The sequence below is a fragment of the Geospiza fortis genome, unplaced genomic scaffold (assembly GCF_000277835.1).
Source record: "Geospiza fortis unplaced genomic scaffold, GeoFor_1.0 scaffold130, whole genome shotgun sequence".
In the NCBI taxonomy this organism is placed as follows: domain Eukaryota; kingdom Metazoa; phylum Chordata; class Aves; order Passeriformes; family Thraupidae; genus Geospiza; species Geospiza fortis.
The window spans coordinates 19,225,587-19,244,196 of record NW_005054300.1 but is presented as its reverse complement, the minus strand read 5'-3'; the positions used below and the strand labels follow the sequence as shown (position 1 = coordinate 19,244,196).

Sequence of the window (18,610 nt, the reverse complement as noted above, 5' to 3'; positions counted from 1 at the left end):
TTTCTTCTCTTTTTACCACACAACATCTTTATAAAATCACTGTCTCATCCAGAAAATATGCTATATTCACTAGCTAAATTGCCACATTCTTCACAGCAACTATTCTTTTCTCATAATCACTGAATTGTTTTCTTAAAGTAACCTGACTATAAGGTACAGGGCTGCAGGGAATCACTACCCAGGCCTGGCATGACATTACCCTCTTGTCTGACTTATAACTTGCACAATTGACAGTGTGGGCTTTTAAACTTTCCCAAATCTCTCCGAAAGTGAAGCATTGCCTTCTGAAGTTAAATCCCTGGACACATCAGGAAGGTACAGCCCCTGAGAGCCCTAACAGTGTAGCCTGGTTCTGCAGACTCAGTGGTTACTGTTAGCGACCCAACCTTCCCAATTTACTTCAAACAGCCATTTCCCAAAGATCCCATCTCACGAGCATTAGGCCAGAACACATTTTCTCATTCAAGGATCTCTGTCTAAACACACACCATAGATATAGAAAACACCTTGCCCCTCCCCACATCACCTTAGTTCTACACAGCTCTTGAGCATTTTCTATAGCATTCATCATGCATGCAGGACTATGAACCACGTGTATTTTGGACCCAATTCATCTCAGTAACTAACTACTATGAAATCCAATTACTCTATTTCCTCACAGGCTGAATTATTTTGTGCAACCCGGAAAACTACCTCCTGTATAGACATGACAGCTGATTTCTCAGGGGGGGCTTTTGTCACAGAGGCTCTCCATTTTCACGTGGTAAGAATATTTTGATGTAGTCCAAATCTACAACTTGATGCTGTCTGTCTGGCAGACAATGACCTTGCACATTTACTAGTCTCAGAAACTCCATGAAGACCACTCTTTTATATATATATTTAGACTGACAACCATTTCTCAGTTCTACAAGAGAAAAGGGCTGGGTTTTTGGTTTTTTTTTTACAATAACAGGTTTCCTTAGCTGTAGAGCCCAAGGCACAGTATGTTATCCTTGGCCACAGTACCAACAGAAGGTGTTAATGAAGCCCAAGACTGAAGCAGGGTTAAAGTTTGGGGGAAGTCTGGCTCCTTCCTGTACACTTTACACAACTACATCTAGGTGTAACAAAGGCATATATCAGATGCTCCTTCCTCACAGCCCTCTCCTAGAGCAGGGTGGTTCCACATCCCAGACAAGGCTGGATACCCTGGAGACCAAGGCCAGCATCCACCACAGGGACAAATTGCTTCCTCTGTTCCCTGAGCCACACCAAGCACAGCAAGGTGTTAAAGTGAGCTGCAGGATCAGACCCTGCTGGGCAGGACAGATTGCTCTGTACATTTAGGCCTCCACCACACAGAACCTGGGCATTTAGAGAAAAACATTTTCTCTCACTTCCACTCCAAGTCCCTTTCCAGTCTAAAAGACATTTCTGTACAACGTAACATCTCACTTAAGACATGCCCGATTTCCTTGGTCCTCTGTGCATGCAGGAGATTGCACTGTACACTTGCTTATGTTAGGAAAAGAGGGCTCCAAATGGCAGAAGTGCTCATCAGTTTTTCCCCAGTTTAATGATACATTTGATTAACTGCACTGACCGCAGCTAGTCAGGTAACTCACAGGACTTCAGTGTCTTTGAACATCAAAACTGAAGGAAGAGGTTTTCGTGAGCAATGACCAAATACATCAGCTAAACTGTCAGAAAGACTAAAAAACAGAAAGGTAGGTAATGTGCAATATGTAGACTAATTTTAGAACACATAGAAATGCATAATGAAAAGAAAGGCAGTGTTTTCTACCAATGCTCTCAAGACACTTATCTCTGTTTTCCATTAACTGGAAGACAACTTCCACATTTTGTGAACATACCCTTTGTAATATTCAGCACAAGGCATTCAGAACCCAACCAGCTGAACTGCACCAAGGCCCAGTGAACTGACACAGACTCCTAATCAGGGACCTGGGTGCACACAGAGACCCATGAGACAAGCAGCTAAAGCATCTTTGTACCCCACAATGTGCAGATGTACTAGGAAGCAAATGTGATCCAAAAAGGGCAGCTATTTTGAAATGACAAGTTTCTTGCCCACTGACCCTTGCTGAAGTCATTTAAGTATAAAGCAAAAGAACAACCACAAGAAGCTTCATATGAAGAACATATGAAACTTTTTTTTAAACAAAGGTTAAACATTTAAACCTTGGCCTTTCAATTCAGGCAATGCCTTTTTTTTTTCAATTTTACAATCTAAATACTTGGGGGGGGTGGGGTGGGAGGAAGGAAACAAAAATGCATCTTTTTAATACAAAAATTGAAAACCAGCTGAAGTTCAACACACCAGCCATTTCTGTCATCACTACCATCTCCCATTCCTGCCTCTCCATTTCCCTCATGACAGGACTCAGGTTGAGCCCTCAGGTTCTGACCCACACTAACCATCACCCTGAGCAGGAGTTCCCAGCTCTCAGCTGCAGTTAATAAGCAGTGCCCTCACCTGACACTTCCTATGCCCGTGTGCAACTTCACCCCATAAGACAGTCACATTTTCCCAGGGTGTGAAAGCCAAAAGAATTTGGCTACTGATTGGTCTCTATAAGCTCCATTTGGGGTGAGCACCAGCTGGCAACTTCTTGCTTCAGCTCTTTGCTATGAGAAGTCTGAGCTCTCAAGGGCAAGTCATACAAAGCCCCCAGCATAAAGCTCTCCTGGACACCTTGGGTGCATGCCAGCTGAGATGGAGACTGAATCTGTCGAACACAATCCCCAATTTCCATCCCTCAGAAACCCTAACCAAGAGTGATAGGCTTTCTCCTTCACCAGGCATGCCAGCGTTTGTTTGGAGTGGAGTGAGTGCCATAATAAGCACAAAGCTTTATGCCACTTAGACTAATCAGAAGAGACTAAACTTTTATCTTCAGGATCAATTGGATTAGGCTGGGAACTCCATTTCTGATCTCTGCACATTTGACAGAAGGCAAGGAGTCACATGGATAATTCATACAGATAAATTAATGATAGCAAGGTCTAATTTCATTTGTGTAGTCATTTGCTCATTTCTTTTGTTTTTTTCCTGAAGTACTTGCATGAAGCATGCAGTTGCATTTTGTTGGAGTGGCTAACACAGCATTAAGAGAAATACATACTTGTCATGTCACTTCAGGCCCTGCACAGCAGAATCAGAAGTTAAATTATTTTTGGCTACTAAAATCAAAACAGGGCAGGTGCTATAAAAAGTAAAAGGCCAGAAATCTGAATTCCTATTAACTGTTTTTAATGCAGATAACTGTCTATGTATCCCATGTGCAGTCCAGGATCATCTCTCTTCTGTTACAATATGGATTTGCAGCCATCTGTCACAGTTCCACTTAAAGGCTAAGGGTGAAGGTTTTTTGAGACAAAATTTTGGGCCCATTTTGTGAAGACTTGCTATCTCCCAATTGTTCCTCTGTCAGAGTTCAGTGTTGTACTTGTGCAAGCAACACCTTCACTGAAGGTAAATACAATATTGGATCTACCATAGTAGGTAGCTTGGCTTGTCTAGGCCAGTGTCTTTTCCATATCTGCCACTGACACCACACCAATCTCTGTAAAGCTTTTTATATCTTTTGCAGACATACACAAAACCAAAGTCCTATAAGGGAATATTCTTCAGAATATTGTCATATTCGTTGGCTTTTGTGCTGGAGCATGAGGATTTAAATTCTTTATGATTTCTTAATCCTATCAAGTATACTTGTGCATTTTCTAATTATCTGTATAGAGTCTAATCCTTACCAAAAAAAAAAAAAATCCTACCAAGATTCTAAGCACTCAATACATAAACTCTGAGTTCACAAAGTTCTTGCTGGTTTTAAGCCTTGACGCTGCCTCCTATGGAGCTGAAATCAAGTCTCTCTTGCTCTCTCTTTGCATCATCATTTCCCCTCCTCCAATTATGATTTTTTTTAATAGCTCCAAGTCTCTGCTCTTTTCCACATCTTTAATCAGCTTTTGCTTCCCTGTGAATACTTAAGCACATGTCACATATATCTTCACAAAACACAGTCACCAGAAAGGAAAAAGGAAAACCATGGCACTCCTAGCACATTCCCATTGATCTCTCCCCAGTGACACTTTGGCCCTTTCCTCCATAAAGCACCATACAGGTGTGAAATTTCTTGTTTTCCCATGAGCACACCTCAGCCAGGCTCACAGGGAGTTTCAGCTGCCATTACAGTGCCCACTGACCTACTCCTGCTGGAGTCACTGAGTTACTGCCTTCCCTAGCCTGGATGGGTGTCACCCACACGTAATTGTTCGTCCCAAATCCAGATTAGGGATGAGAACATTAAACACTATTTCTAGGATAGAACTTGTACATTTTCCCTGTTCTAACCATTTGTGTTTGCCTACCATCATAGAGCTCTTGAACTACAGCAGCTTCCCACCTCCACTCTCTCCAGAACTGCTTAGATATTCTGCTGGCTTCTGCAAGCATTTGCCAGAGCATTTTCCATATGGTAACACATTGACCTATGATAGTTTTGTCTGAACATTTTGGGGAAAAAAAAAGTATACCTTAGAGCAAGTGTTTCCATCTTTGGAGAAGATCACATTGTCTTATAACCCCACGTTTAATTGGGTATTGCTTTGGGAAATCATGTTGCAGCTTCAGCAAAAGCCACAAGCTGTCTCATAGGATCTCAAAGGTATTGTAACTGTCCTATTTTAATGAAATTGCACTTGCAGTGTTGCAGCACAACATCTCATACATCTCATTCCAGTCCTTTGAAGAGATAATAAACAAAACCAAAAGAACAGTGAGCTGATTATAAAGCTACCCCTGCTTTTTTTAAGATTTAGTTGTACCAAATCTGACTGTCTCTGGAAAGACATGAAAAGCCAAACCAACACAACCTACAAATGGACTTTACATTTTGCCTACACTGTGCAGTTCATAGCTGCATGAGCTAGGTCATTTTGAAGTCACACGGAAGGTTTTTCTGTGCTACAGTGCACTGAGCAGTGCCGACAAACCCATAAGTGGCATAACTCACAAATGCAAAGTAGGGCAGAAGGTCTGATGTTCTGGCTAAGCCCCACGTGTTTCTGATGCACTCTGTGCAGCTATTATACTACAATGGTTTTCTCCATAAAAAAAAAAATCTTGCAAACTATGATTGAATTCAAGATTCACAGGGATGCAGAACCCTCCCTAGAAACCTACATCATTTCCTAAGGAAATGATACCATGAAAAAAGGAACAATTCAGTGCTGAATCAGATCTAGTTTGAGGTTACCCTTGCTCTAAAATTCATAGCCTAAACACATGAGCTAAAAATTCCTCTAAAATATTTCAAAATCCTGTACAGAACTTTTCAACAAGGCTTTCACCCCATTATATGGCTGAGAAGAAAGGCAATGTTATTCACTCCAGCACAAATTTCCTTTATGCAAATCACCCAGGATTTACTACTTAGCAATGGAAATGAAGATTCCTTTTTATGTCTGAGGTGCAAGAAATTCCCATGTGCTGCTTATTGTCAGCAGCAGAATCCTTATGACTCATTTCTTTGTCCTTTAAGATATCTGAATGGAAACAAAATTTCAGGATGTACAGATAACTCTTTTAACAAGATGAATGATTTATTACACCACCATGAATACTTAAAGTGCTGTTACTGGTTTTAGAGGAAACTTTTTCTTATATCTCACTTGGATCATGACTGTACCCAATTTTCAATTTGGAGTATTTGTTGTAGTGCAGTTAAACGTGTGCACACACATGCACGTCACACACCTTAGTATTCTACCCCAATACACTACTGAAGAACACAAAACTCCTTAAAGTGCACTTTTAAGAATAAACATCAATGAGATTAAAAACCAAAAAAGAAAAAGCTTTTTTCCAAACAGCGGAAAGCAGAATCATGGTCAGAGTTTTCATTTACTGCCTCCACAAGCATCAATTAAAATAGCTGGGTTGGTGTACATCATCGGATAAAATAACAAGCAAATAATGGATAGAGAGCCTTGCTACAGCATCAAGTGTTGCTTTGAAGAGGAGCTCAGAGTTTGCAGTGCTGATTCCCCTCTGTTTGATCTACCACATACTAGCTTGCACAAAAGTGTTCGCTTACCCCTGACAACACACTCTTCTGTTTGCATTATCTTTGCTGGACTGTCATAATGCCCTCCTCACTTTGGAACCTCTGAAAACACAGAGCACAAATTCAGACTCAATTTATCTTACAGCAGTGGAGACAGGTCTACTATTCAGAGCTGGAATAAGAGACACCAGAATAAAAACAGGACTTGGTATTAAAATACGTATATATGTATCTTTGCACGTACACATACATTTTCAAGGCAACTGACTTGCATAATTCTCTTCTGTGACCTCTAATAATTGACTTACACCTTGTGGGCTGTGCACTCAGCCACAATCCAGCTTTGAACATCCAAGAGAAACAATGGCACTGTCAACAATTACAACGAAAGTAAACTAATTCAAAGAGACCCTGCTAATCACAGAGGAAATACCATGGCTAAATAGTACCACTTACACTTTTTTTAAATTAGAAAAATAAAAACAGTATCTGCCTCTTAGGTCTTACAGCCAAAACCAAAGAGACCTGCACTACCAAAGAGCCACAATCACTGAATACAGAAATCACTAAGGAAAAAGGGAATAAGAAACCACCTATCCCAATACTACCTTCCCTTAGTGAATTTACAGCATGAAGCAGAGCATGTATTGTGTCACCCTCCTGCCTGCACGCTGACAGCAGTTCCAGCATCTTAACAGAACTAACCTGAGTTAGAGCTGACTTCCAATCCACTCTTTGAATTGGATGTAGCCTACAAAAGAATTATTTTTATTAAAATTCTTGATTTTTGAGTCCTGTATAATTTGTTGTCATTCATACTGTGTGGTAGCAAGCTCTGCAATTTAATTGTGTTTTCCATGAAAGAGGACTTCTTTTAAAACATCTATTTTTGTTGGACACCCCTCAGATCCCATATTACAACATGCAGATAATTCTCACTCCCTACTCTTATTTCTCTCCCATCCACATTTTTACATTCTACTATTATCATATCTTTTCATGAAGCAATCCTAATCTATTGTGTTTCTCCTCCTGTACAGGCAGCTCCACACCTTTAACCATCCTTCTTGTCCTTCTTCTAGATTTTATCAGTTTTACTGTGACCTTTAAGAGACAGGATCATCAGATCTGCACACAGAAACTGAGATACAGATGGTACACTTGAAAAACGAGGTTGATTTGTTCACCATTCCTTTCCTAAAAATCCTTGAGATTTGTTGTTTCTTACCGTCACCAAGAATTCAAGTAGTGGTTTTTGAGAAATATCCACAATAGATACAAGATCTCTTTCCTGAATGGTAATAACAGTTTTCAAATTTACTACTGTGTACATGTACACATATATATTCTGTGTGGAAACACACACATAGCATATTGCAGCAGAAAATGTTTCTTGACAGCCCCACAATGCTAAGATAAAATATCCAGGGAAAAAAAAGAAAACAAAACACAACAAACAGTCTGTCCTACCAGATCAAAATAATTATTGAACTATATGCATCTTCCCACCCCGCTTCCCCAAAAATTATTATTATTTATAAAAGCAGACAGCCTGAAAAACAGGAGGACACACATTTAATACTTGGCCAGTGTCCAAACCGAAGTCAAGCACAGGTATGTCCTCACCAGCTAACACACGGATCACCATCACATGCTCTTCCCACCACGCAGCACAGGCTGCAGGGGATTGTCACACAGCCAGGAATCTGTCAATGCTCTCAGACTGCTCAAACAGAAGCAGCCCCTCAGCTCAGGGGCAAACAAGTTGCTCTGTCAGCTGCTGAAGCCTGCCCAGCACAGGGGCTGCAGGAATAATGCCCAGCCTGACCCAGGGTACCCCAAGCCCCCTGAAGTGGCTGTGTAGCACAAGAGGTTTTGACCTTGAGGCCACTCCAGGGCAGCATGGGGAGCAGCTGGGCGTGGGCTGTCACACAGACCTGCTGGCCAGGGCCCTGCAGGGCACTGTGTGGGTGTGCCACATCCACACTCCCACTGCGTGCAGGATTCTCTTCTGCCATCTTCACATGCACCTTTAATACATCCACCTGTACCAGGAAGAAAACTGCAGCACACAGGACATCAGGAATGAACACATCCAATACCAACCACTAGACAGATACACCACAGAGAGCAGGAATAAATACTGCATTTGTTAGGAAAGAAAAACATATATCCTGTAGAAATACAGAACAGTCAAATTCAATCTCTAACTGCAAATAAATATGACACAGAAAAGTCTTTCTGTGCTACATGTAAATTCATATTTTTCAGAAAATATTGAGAACATCTTTACCTGCCTCAGTGAAATCAAAGAGCATATTTTGAAACACCAGAAGGTATTTTCTTGCCAGCTTTTCTATTTGTGTTTTCTGATTGTGTGTTTTTTTTCATTTGCACCCAACTGAGCACTGCTGCATCACCAGGCTCCTTTGTTCTGGCCTGCTCATCTGCTGCAATAACTTTTTTGTTTTCCAGTTGGTAATTCCATCTTCTAGCATATATCATCCTGTTTGGCTCCTTTATTCAATTTTATGAAGTTGCCACTGCAAATTATTTGCACAAATGGAGAGCTATTTCTTTTTTACATCAGCTCTTCCTCGCTCCACACTTGCTCCAGCAAAACATTTGGCCATGCTGGAGTAAATGGTGGAAAAGAATGGCACAACCACAAACCAGATCAACTGAACTCAAGTGCTCAAGGAGAACCACCCAGTGGCAAAAGTAATATTCATTTTCCAAGGCACTGGAAACCAAGATAACTGATTTTAATTCTACTCCTCTTGAAAAAGTATTTCCTTAAACTATTTTATGATCTGTACATGCAGCATAAATCGTCCATTATCCACAGTTAATTTAAAGGAGAGGAAAGAATAGTGAAGCACTTCATGTTTTTTTCAAGTAAGTGAAAAAATTAAACTGCAGCAGCAAATAAGAAAAGAGTCTGTTCTTAACATCACAAAGATGCACAATCCTAACAGGATCTGAAGAATGGGCTATATGTAATCTTGTTGTCTTCAATTTCTGCTCATCAAATGAAGCACTCCTATTAAATGGCCTTTACATGCTCCGTAATTCAAAAAATGCCAAGAAGTTAATTTAATCCTCAAAGCAGATACTATCAGATCGGTGTCTGGTGCTGTAAACAGATAATAGGAAAAGCATCTTAAATTCATAAACAGAAAAATTCAGGGTTTTTCCATAAAATTAACTTCCTACACTTGTCTACACCTCTTTGGCACATGTTACCCACTTTCCAAGCAGCACAAAAATTCATACTCTAACATGGCTGGAAGCCTGGCAGATAAAAAGTATCCTCAGCCAATATTTTAACCTTAACCACATATCACCCTTGTTTGGAGAAGTTAAAACACTTTACTTATTGAAATACTGCTTCATTTGTTTAAGCTGCCTGAATTACTCCACATAAAAAAGTTTAGGAAAGTTAAACTCTCCCTCTGAGCACCGTGATCTGTATTTATGCTTATTTTCCCTATTGAAATATCTCTTCCAGAATGCTTGGCTTCTACTCGTTGCCCATCAGGGTCAGCCTGATTTGTATCACAAACTGATGATATCCCTGTACTTACTTCAGTGCTCTTTCAAACAGGATAAGATGGCAAGCAGAATGAAAGCAGCCCTTGTCTTTCAGGGGGTTTCATTTGTCAGAGATACCTGATCAACAACAGGCTCTACTGCTCACAGGACACACCTGCCCAGAGGGTTACAACAGAAGGAACTGCAGGAAAAAGCAGGACAGCAAGGCCTGGAGGAGCAGCAGGTAACAAACAGGCTGAATTATGGCTCCTGTGCAGGGAGGGATGAAGATTGCTCTGGTGATGCCCAAAGGACACAGGGGTCACAGATTCCAGATGCTGTGCAATAAAACACCCACATGCACAGCTGTGCAGGGCCTCACGCAAGAAACCACACAGCTACATTTTAACTGATTGTGTGTCTTTGGACACACGTAGCAATCTGTCTCCTATCAATATTTACAAAGTTTATTCACAAAATCATTCATTTTTAAATCCTGATGATGTTAATCCTAGTCAGTGGTTTTCCATCTTTGCAAGAAGGCTTTCCAGTGGAGGGATGGGAGACTGGAAATTCCACAGATGGCAGCACAGCAAGGTCCCCACTTCCTTTCTCCACCTTCTCTAAAAGGCTGAGCAGTCCTTGAGGGCCCAGCAAGGGCCTGGGGACAGTTGACTAAAAATAATTAATGCAAGATTTTTTTCCTAATTCACAGAAATGGTATGGAAGTGACAGCAACAATTGCCAGATGAATGCACTGTTAAGTGGTCTGCAGTGAACAGGAGTGGAATCATGGAATAAATTAGAATGATATTACAAGAAACACTTTTAAAACCAGATTAAATTAGTTTGGCTTGAAAAATCTTTCATTTCATTATTTGAAAGTTTTTAATACCTACAGTAAGTCTTGCATGAATAATATTTAAAATATATCTTAATCATATTTTATGATTACACATAATGAACAATATTTGATAATGCTTACATATTGCATACTTTAAATTACTGGTTTAAAATATATATAATAAACTTGGGGGTGTTAGGCTTTTCCCCCAAGAAAATCCATTACCCTTCTGCTACTGGGCATACTTAAGATCAAAAAAACTAAAATGAGGATGCAATATATCTAGAGGAATTACTCTTCTTGATCCTTAGTCATTCCAATTGCAAGACTCCACTGCCTGCTGCAGAGCAGAAATCATCTTATGATCAAACCCATAAATGTATACCTGTGCAAATAAAAATCTACAGCAACATTTCTCAAAATTTGTAGCTTTAGGTATGCAGTTAGATCCACCATAAAAAGCAGGTGATATTCAGGCAGGAGGTCATCTGCATGTTTTTAAAATGAGAATTTTGCACACAACGTCTTCAAGCAGCAGTCTAAGGGGCAGGTGCACTAAAAGCCTTGGAGATATTCCCGGCTCCTAAACATCCCCAGAGGGGACAGCAGCAGCTGTCCCAGAGCCCCATGTGCCACCCCAGGGTTAGACTGTTAGCAGTGCAGAGCTGGCACAAGCACAGCCCCACCTCCTGTGCTCTCCACAGTGACCGCACACTTCAGCCTCCCTCTTGTCCAACCAAAAATGCAAGTTTTACCTGCAATAACAGGCACCAATTTGAGCAAATCTGGGGAAAGGGCACATGATATTGGTCTCAGCCTTTAAAACACCTGGCAGATGAATTTTTAAAATTACACTTGGGTGGGGGGTGTGAATGTCTGGCTGTTGTAGGTGGCTGGTCAGAGGAGATGGCCAGCGAGACACTGTTGATATTATTACAAGATTATCATGGTATGCCCTTCCAGACTTCACAACAGTAATCTTGAACTCAATAATATCTATACATGCCAAAATAAGCAACATTAAATTTACCACCATGTCAATATGTCAGGTGCCACTGATCACTTGAAAAATCTAATAGACACAATAATAATATAAAAAGAATTATAATAATACTTCACCCTCTAAATACCTGACATCTTCATTTCACTATCTAGAAATTGCAACAATAAATATAAAGTTTCATATTTTTAAGGCCAGTAGGTTTCATTATAGCCATTCAGTCTGAGGTTCTGTACCATATTGCTATGAAATTTTATCAAACAACCCTCACATCAAGTCTAGAGCTTCTTCAATTCACCACATGCTCAGCTTCAGTGATCCAACATTTTATCACCATAACTGTTTCAGAATGTGTGGTTTGTTCCAGCTTCAGTTTTTCCCAATTTCAGTTTCTCTATTTTGTAAAAGCTTTTTCTACATGTATGGAGCATGAGTATGGAGCAACTTACTACCAGAAATATTGTCTCTAAGTCATTACAGAAAGATTGTCAAACTTTCTTTTTCTGAACCAGGCAAACCTTTTTTAAGTTCTCAGAGCACCAGACACAGATGTCAGATCAGCCTTGCCACTCTCAGCACAGTGACTTTCTCATATCCTCCATAAAGCCCACACAACTGAGAAAAGCTGTATTTAAAGACTGCTTACTGTAACAGTGGTACTACTGCTATTAATCAATATTCTGCACTCATATCTGCCACAAATCCTTAAAAGCTTGTGCTCAGAAGTCACAGAAGATAATGACTCATATTGTTTACTAAGTCAAAATACACCTCTGTGTTATGTAAGTATGATACATACGCTGCGTTCTTAGAAACATGAGTTCACAGCACTTCATATGACTACAAGACAGAAATGCTCTTTGCAATAACAGTAAATACTTTAATATCAGACCAAATTACAGATCTTTAGTTAGCATATTTGTAGACATTTTCCATGTAATTTACCTGAAAACTGACATGGTTACTGCTTAGTATTGCTCCTCCTCCTCTTTACTGAGACATAAAAATTTATTAATGTTCACAGAATCTATAGTAAGTTGATACCCTCAGATGGCAAAAAGCCTAAGCAGGGTGTTAGGTGCCGGTAGGCATGTGAATTATTGAAAGCCTAAGTTACCATTTTCCCACTCTATGCCCGTATTTCTGCATATCCAGCCTTCAAATACTGATTCCCTTCATCTTACAGAAACAGCAGCATCCATCAGGTAGAGGGGAACCATCTAAGTGAGAGAAATGCCAAGCTCAGCTTGCCCACAGTTCAGAAGGGACGTGAATAGAAATTCTGACCCACAGGATGATCAAAGACCTCCAAAACCTCAGAGGTGAAGTTACATGTTCCTTGAATCACTGCTCAGCAGGTCTGCCTACACTAATTAGGATACAACACCAGAAAAGGTCAACTTCATAAAATACCCAGAGAATTAATACACAGTGACCTTGCCATTTCCTCTAATGTGATTACATGCACACTGCCAGAGGAAGACTTCATGGGTTGCATTTTATTCATATCCACTTTTATCAAACAGCTCTTGTAAAAGAAGGTTTAATCTCAAGATGCATCTGCTCAGACAAAAAAACTTCAAAATTAACTTGAGTTATTGATAACAGAGGTTATGTTTTGTTTTATTAACAGTCTTCTTGATTTTTTTTCCCCACTCACATGCTTCATAGTGACAAACTGGTCAAGAGGATTTTTAAAAAATAAGTTTTACAAATAGCATTTTAATCTTTGAGGCCACACTTTCATGGATACCATCACTTTCTTCCAAACAGCAGTCTGCTAGGTGATAAATCCTGCAAGAACTCTTGAGCAGACTCTTTGGAGGGTATAGCTATACCTCTCTTAGGCAGTGTATTTTAGTGATGCTGGGTGTGGTTTTTTGTGGGAGTTGATTGCCTTTTTACCTAAGAAAGAGAAGAAAAGCTCTTTCAACCTTCAATTAATCTGAGTTAACTAGAAAAGGAAAAATCTATTTCCTGAGGTTCACTGTTTTGTTCTGAATTTTGTTATGCATTATTCTTCCCTTCAGCTATGATTCAGATTATGTTTTTCAACAGTCATCTTCCTATTTTTCATCCTCATTTCTAATAACTCTCAATAGTCTTTTGCATTATCTAACTATTTTCCTCTATATTGGAGATATTCATGGTTCAGTACCTCCATAGAATTTACTTTATATACTTCATTTTCTGTGCTACTAACAAAGATATTCAACATTAGAACACATAGAGCATTATTCCCCAGGCTTTTTCAGAGGCTTTTTCAAAGGCTCCGGCCTCATCCATTTAAGATTATTCTTCGTTTACACTTGCCCTGCCAACTCTTACATCATATGGCAGTATCTCCATCACAGTAAATTTGAATCAATATTTTCAAGTAAGATTTCATGAAGCAAATTATCATGAAGCATTATTAATGCTTTACTTAAGTCCAAATCCATTACATTTCTTGAATTCCTATCATTCACCAGATTTGTAACTCTCAGAAAGATAATCAAGTTTGATATGCCTTTCACACCATACTTTCACCTTTCCCATTTTCTAGCCAAAACGCATTCATTACACTGTACTTGCAAAATACACAATCGCCATACATGGAAAGCTGAAAAAAAAATAGTTTTGTGGCTTTTGAGGTGGAGCAAACTTTACCATGTGAGCAGAGGCTGAATTTGTTTAAATCTCATCTCCCATGTAGGAAAACTGACCTCTCATTATGATTCAGCACAAACACAAATAAATCTAGGGCAATTAAGTTGCCTTTGATACAATTTGTGCAATTGTATATAGCTCCAAAATCCAAATCAGAGTTGTATGCAATCAGCATCAATACCCACTTGGCTCTGCATCCTGTTAATTCTACACAACAAGTGCATCCTTAAATCAACAAACACACAGAATTTTGGGTTTTTTCCTTCCATGCCAGGCATGATGGCTGCTTCTGAGGTCAAGCTGTGAAAACTGTGGAAGCAAGACAAATTATGGATGGCTGCTCTCATCTCCTCCCTTCCCTCATTCTTGGCTCTGAAATGCATGTTATAATGGCTAGGGAATCCCCCTCACTCAGCTTGCACATGGAGGCTCCTGCATCCATTCAAATACAGAAGTATATACAATTACTTTTCAGCATGTATTTTGCACTGCAAAAGCAACAGGCTACAGCAACTGGGCAGAGGCACAGGCTGGCTGCTGCTATCAAGACTTTCATCTGTATATCCTCCACATTCCTTCACAATCCCACCAGCAGGGACTGCCTTATTTTAAAAAAATTGAAGAGTGCCTGCATAAAGAAGACAAGCCAAAAATAATGGTTTCCTGACAGCAACCAGCTTTCCATATAAGAAAACCAAGCTGGGCTCCAAGTCCCACTAAGTGAAGTGGTTCCCTAGATAGGCAGATTACAAGGCACACATTCGTGGCTCTTTGTGCCAATAAAAATAAAAAAGCAACATTTTCTATGAGACTAGAGCAGCCCTTGTCCAAAGCATCCGGGTTCTCTGTCCAATTCTGCCCTAGCTGCTTACTTTTTGATCTTTATATTCAGATGCCTTAGAGAGACAATCAGATCCACCAGTGGGACATCACTCCCTTGTGAGAGGTTCATGCTCAAAGAAATGTAAAGCACATTGTGATGTGTCAGCTCCCCCCTGCAGCACAGTCACATCTGCACAAGAATAAAAGCAACATTCTCGCTGTCCTTTAAAATAGGTTCCTCCTAAACCACAGACAACAAGCGTTGCCCAACCACAACACAACCAGACCAAGATAATCTGCTACAGGATTTTCTTTTGCCTTTACTACTGTAAATCCTTTGGAAATTTCCCCTACCATGCTGCTTGGTGGGAGTCACTTGTCCTCTCTGAAGAGCCACTACTACACTGCCACAGAGAGAGGTGAGCCACTCCCTGGGGCACACCTGGGCTGGGTGGCTGGGCCAGAGCCCCATGCAAGTGCCACCATTCCACCTGATTGAGCCCTCCTGGGCAGCACACTCCGCTCACTGCGGCAAACATCCCACTTGAGCAGAGGATCCAAAGCAGGATGTTTGGCTTCCTTCATCCTCATCAGCAACAGGCTAAACTTCACATCACCACCACCCTTTCTCTGACAGCTCCAACACAGCACATGAACTCTGCAACTCTCACACACCAGGGTGCAGCACCAGGGTTCTGGCACTCAGAAGGGCCTTTCATTGGCTACTTCAAATTAAATATCCAAAGCTCTTTTCAAACTAGAAACTCTCAGATCTGTCTCAAGGATACAATTCCATGTCTCTGCTTTTAAAAACAGACTCATCAACAATACCTTTATGTTTTCAAAGTGCAGATTATTATGGAAGAAAACAACAAAATGTATTTCATATACTTGGCATTGGCATGCAGATTGACTAGAGAGGTTGATCTAGCAGCAAAAAATCTTGGTAAACATACTGCCAGTCATGAAAATGAAAACATTTTAAAAATATGCACTGGCTGTATTCAGCCAGATTAGTAATATTACAATTAAAGGACTTACCACTAATACAATTTAAATAACAATGAGAAGCCCTATTAAATGTATACTCAAAACAATTACTTTCAAAAGCTTTAGCATCAGCAGCTGCACATGGCAATCCACATCAGCTGGTCATCACCAAGCACTTTTGAAGGTGAGTGTTCAACCAAGGACAAGCTGAACGTAGCTTAAGTCAGAACCATCAGTGGCTACAGAGAAAAACAGGCTATATCCAAAATGAACTGTTGTCTAGCTAACTTATATACAAAAGCTGTATTTTAAAAAACAAAACAAGGAAAAACAAGGTTTATCCATTGAAAAGCTCTCATTTCCTGCAGAGATACAGCACAGATAGTTAAAAAGACAAAAACAACGGGAGGCTGATCAATGCTGCGGTGCCCAGCAGAGCAGCAGCAAAGTACAAACCTCCATCCTTTCAGTCTTAATCACAGTTTGGTACGAGTCGGACTGAGCCAGCCTTACACCTCCTCACTGGCACGCGGCCACTTCTGTGAATGGAGCTGTTGATCTCATTACAGTTTCTAGTAAATTATAGTAGACACATCAATAGCTATCAGCACTACCGTGACATTCTGAAAGGAAGTTAAGGGCTGGAAAGCTCTGGCCCCCAAGCAGCCCTTTTTCCCCCAGAAGAGTTCCCATCACATCAAAGTTGGTAAATACTGCTAGATGGGGTAATAGTGACAGACACTGACAGATTCAATTCTGTTTTGATGGCAATCCAAAATCTCTATCAGGAAATTAATTCATGCTAAAGAAATAAATCTACTCTCTTTAAGAGGTCATTTTATAATTAATTATACTCCAGCTTTTAAAGCATTTTGCAGACTGCAGTTCTCTCTAACATAATTATCTCACAGGCTGCATTTTATGGCAAATCTGAATTGAGAACTCCAGCCTGGAATGCCAGGAGTGAGATTACTTTAATATGAAGCATCAGTAGGTGTTTGTAACAAGTATTGGAAAAGCAGGTAATAAAATATTACACAGCCTTGAGACAAAAGTTAATGAGACAATAAACAGCAAAAAAATAAGAAGCTGGCATGTATTCTGTTCCAGAAGCAGAAATGACACAATCAGTTCTCTCTGAACACTACCTTTCATACTGACTGTAATGTTCCAGACCTTGTTCAGACATCTGAATTATCACACCTGGCTTCCCACAGCAGAGCTCCTCTGTGCCCATTCCATGGCTCTCTCCAGCACAGCCCAACAACACTGAGTTCTTCCACAGGCAGCTCCCTGCACCCAACGCAGCCCCTTGTGCCTCCAGGAATCCCCAACAACCTCAAGGACACACTCACCACTGTCCCATCCCACAGCACGGTGACACACTCACCACTGCCACCATCTCCCAGCACGGTGACACACTCACTGCTGCGTGTCCCACAGCACAGTGACACACTCACCACTGCCACCGTCCCGCAGCACGGTGACACACCACTCGCAGCACCAGGGAAGACCCTGCCCATCTCCTTGGGGAATACGGGGGCATTTCCCTTTGCAGAGAGCTCTGCACAGCTCATGCAGAGATTACCCACACCTGAGCCCTGCTCAGGACTGGGCATACACCATGGGAGGCTGGTACCTGCTCACATGGGAAGGGGGTTAAAAACCAAGCAAGAGCTTCTTCCAGAGCACAATGTGCAATCCTTCCATCAAAGACATTCTCACTCCTCTTCCCCATCACTGTCTTCTGTCATCACCTCTGCAACCTGGAGTTTTGGTCACCTTTTTTTCACCCACTCTCTCCTTCACTATTTGCTCACTAACTCATTCCTCTTGGCCAGATTCTCACTTTTTCCTCTCTTCAAAAAGGTTATTTTGCTCCACCTTCTCCTGGAATAATCTGAAATGTCCCTTTTTCTCAGAGATGCACAGCTCAAAGCCATTAGCAATCACTCAAGACTCAAATAAGAGCTCAACTTAAATTTTTGAGAAATTCAGGACAGATACAGATTGTCTGTCACTGGAATTCCACTTCTCCTTCACATTATATTAAAAGGTCCTCCTCTATTTTGCAGGTACAAGTAAATTGGAAATAACAAGACTGAAAATATATTTTTCATTCTATATGAAATCCTGACATTTCAGATCATTTTTTCTTAATCAGTACAAAAGACTAAAGGTCTAAGACTGCTAAATTATATTCATCTCACAGCATTACACAATGATAGAGTAAAATAGTAAATCAAAATATCAAACATGAAATATTAGCTACATTACTTTCAAAACCACATGTCGTAATAAAAATAAGCAAAACAATGTAACATAAATCATAATAATGTTATTATCAGAACCAAAACTTAAACATTCTTTTCATCACAATACAGTCATTCCCGCTATAGATTTTTAGTAAAACTGCATTTATTTTTCAGTCCAGTTTTGCAGGCCAAAAGGCACTGCACCATTTTGAAAAGCTTTGTGGGTCTATCCAGCTTTCAGGGTACTCTAATGCACCTATAGCATTATAGTGACTGCACATGGAAGATAAGTGTCCTTCACGCCAGAAAAAGTGAGACCTTTCACACCTCACCAGCAGGGCTCTGCATGTCCCAACACTGATGTTCTGAATTTGGATTCAACATCACATGCAGATGTGAATAGGTTGCTACCAGATTGGAGATTTCATAAAAGATTAAAAGA

At 40.4% G+C, this 18,610-nt stretch overlaps 1 protein-coding gene across 1 annotated transcript in view; it reads right to left on the bottom strand.

Moving 5' to 3' along the window:
• GRID1 (glutamate ionotropic receptor delta type subunit 1) overlaps positions 1–18,610 on the bottom strand; it is a 478,229-nt gene that overhangs the window by 297,870 nt on the left and 161,749 nt on the right. The window lies entirely within an intron of this gene.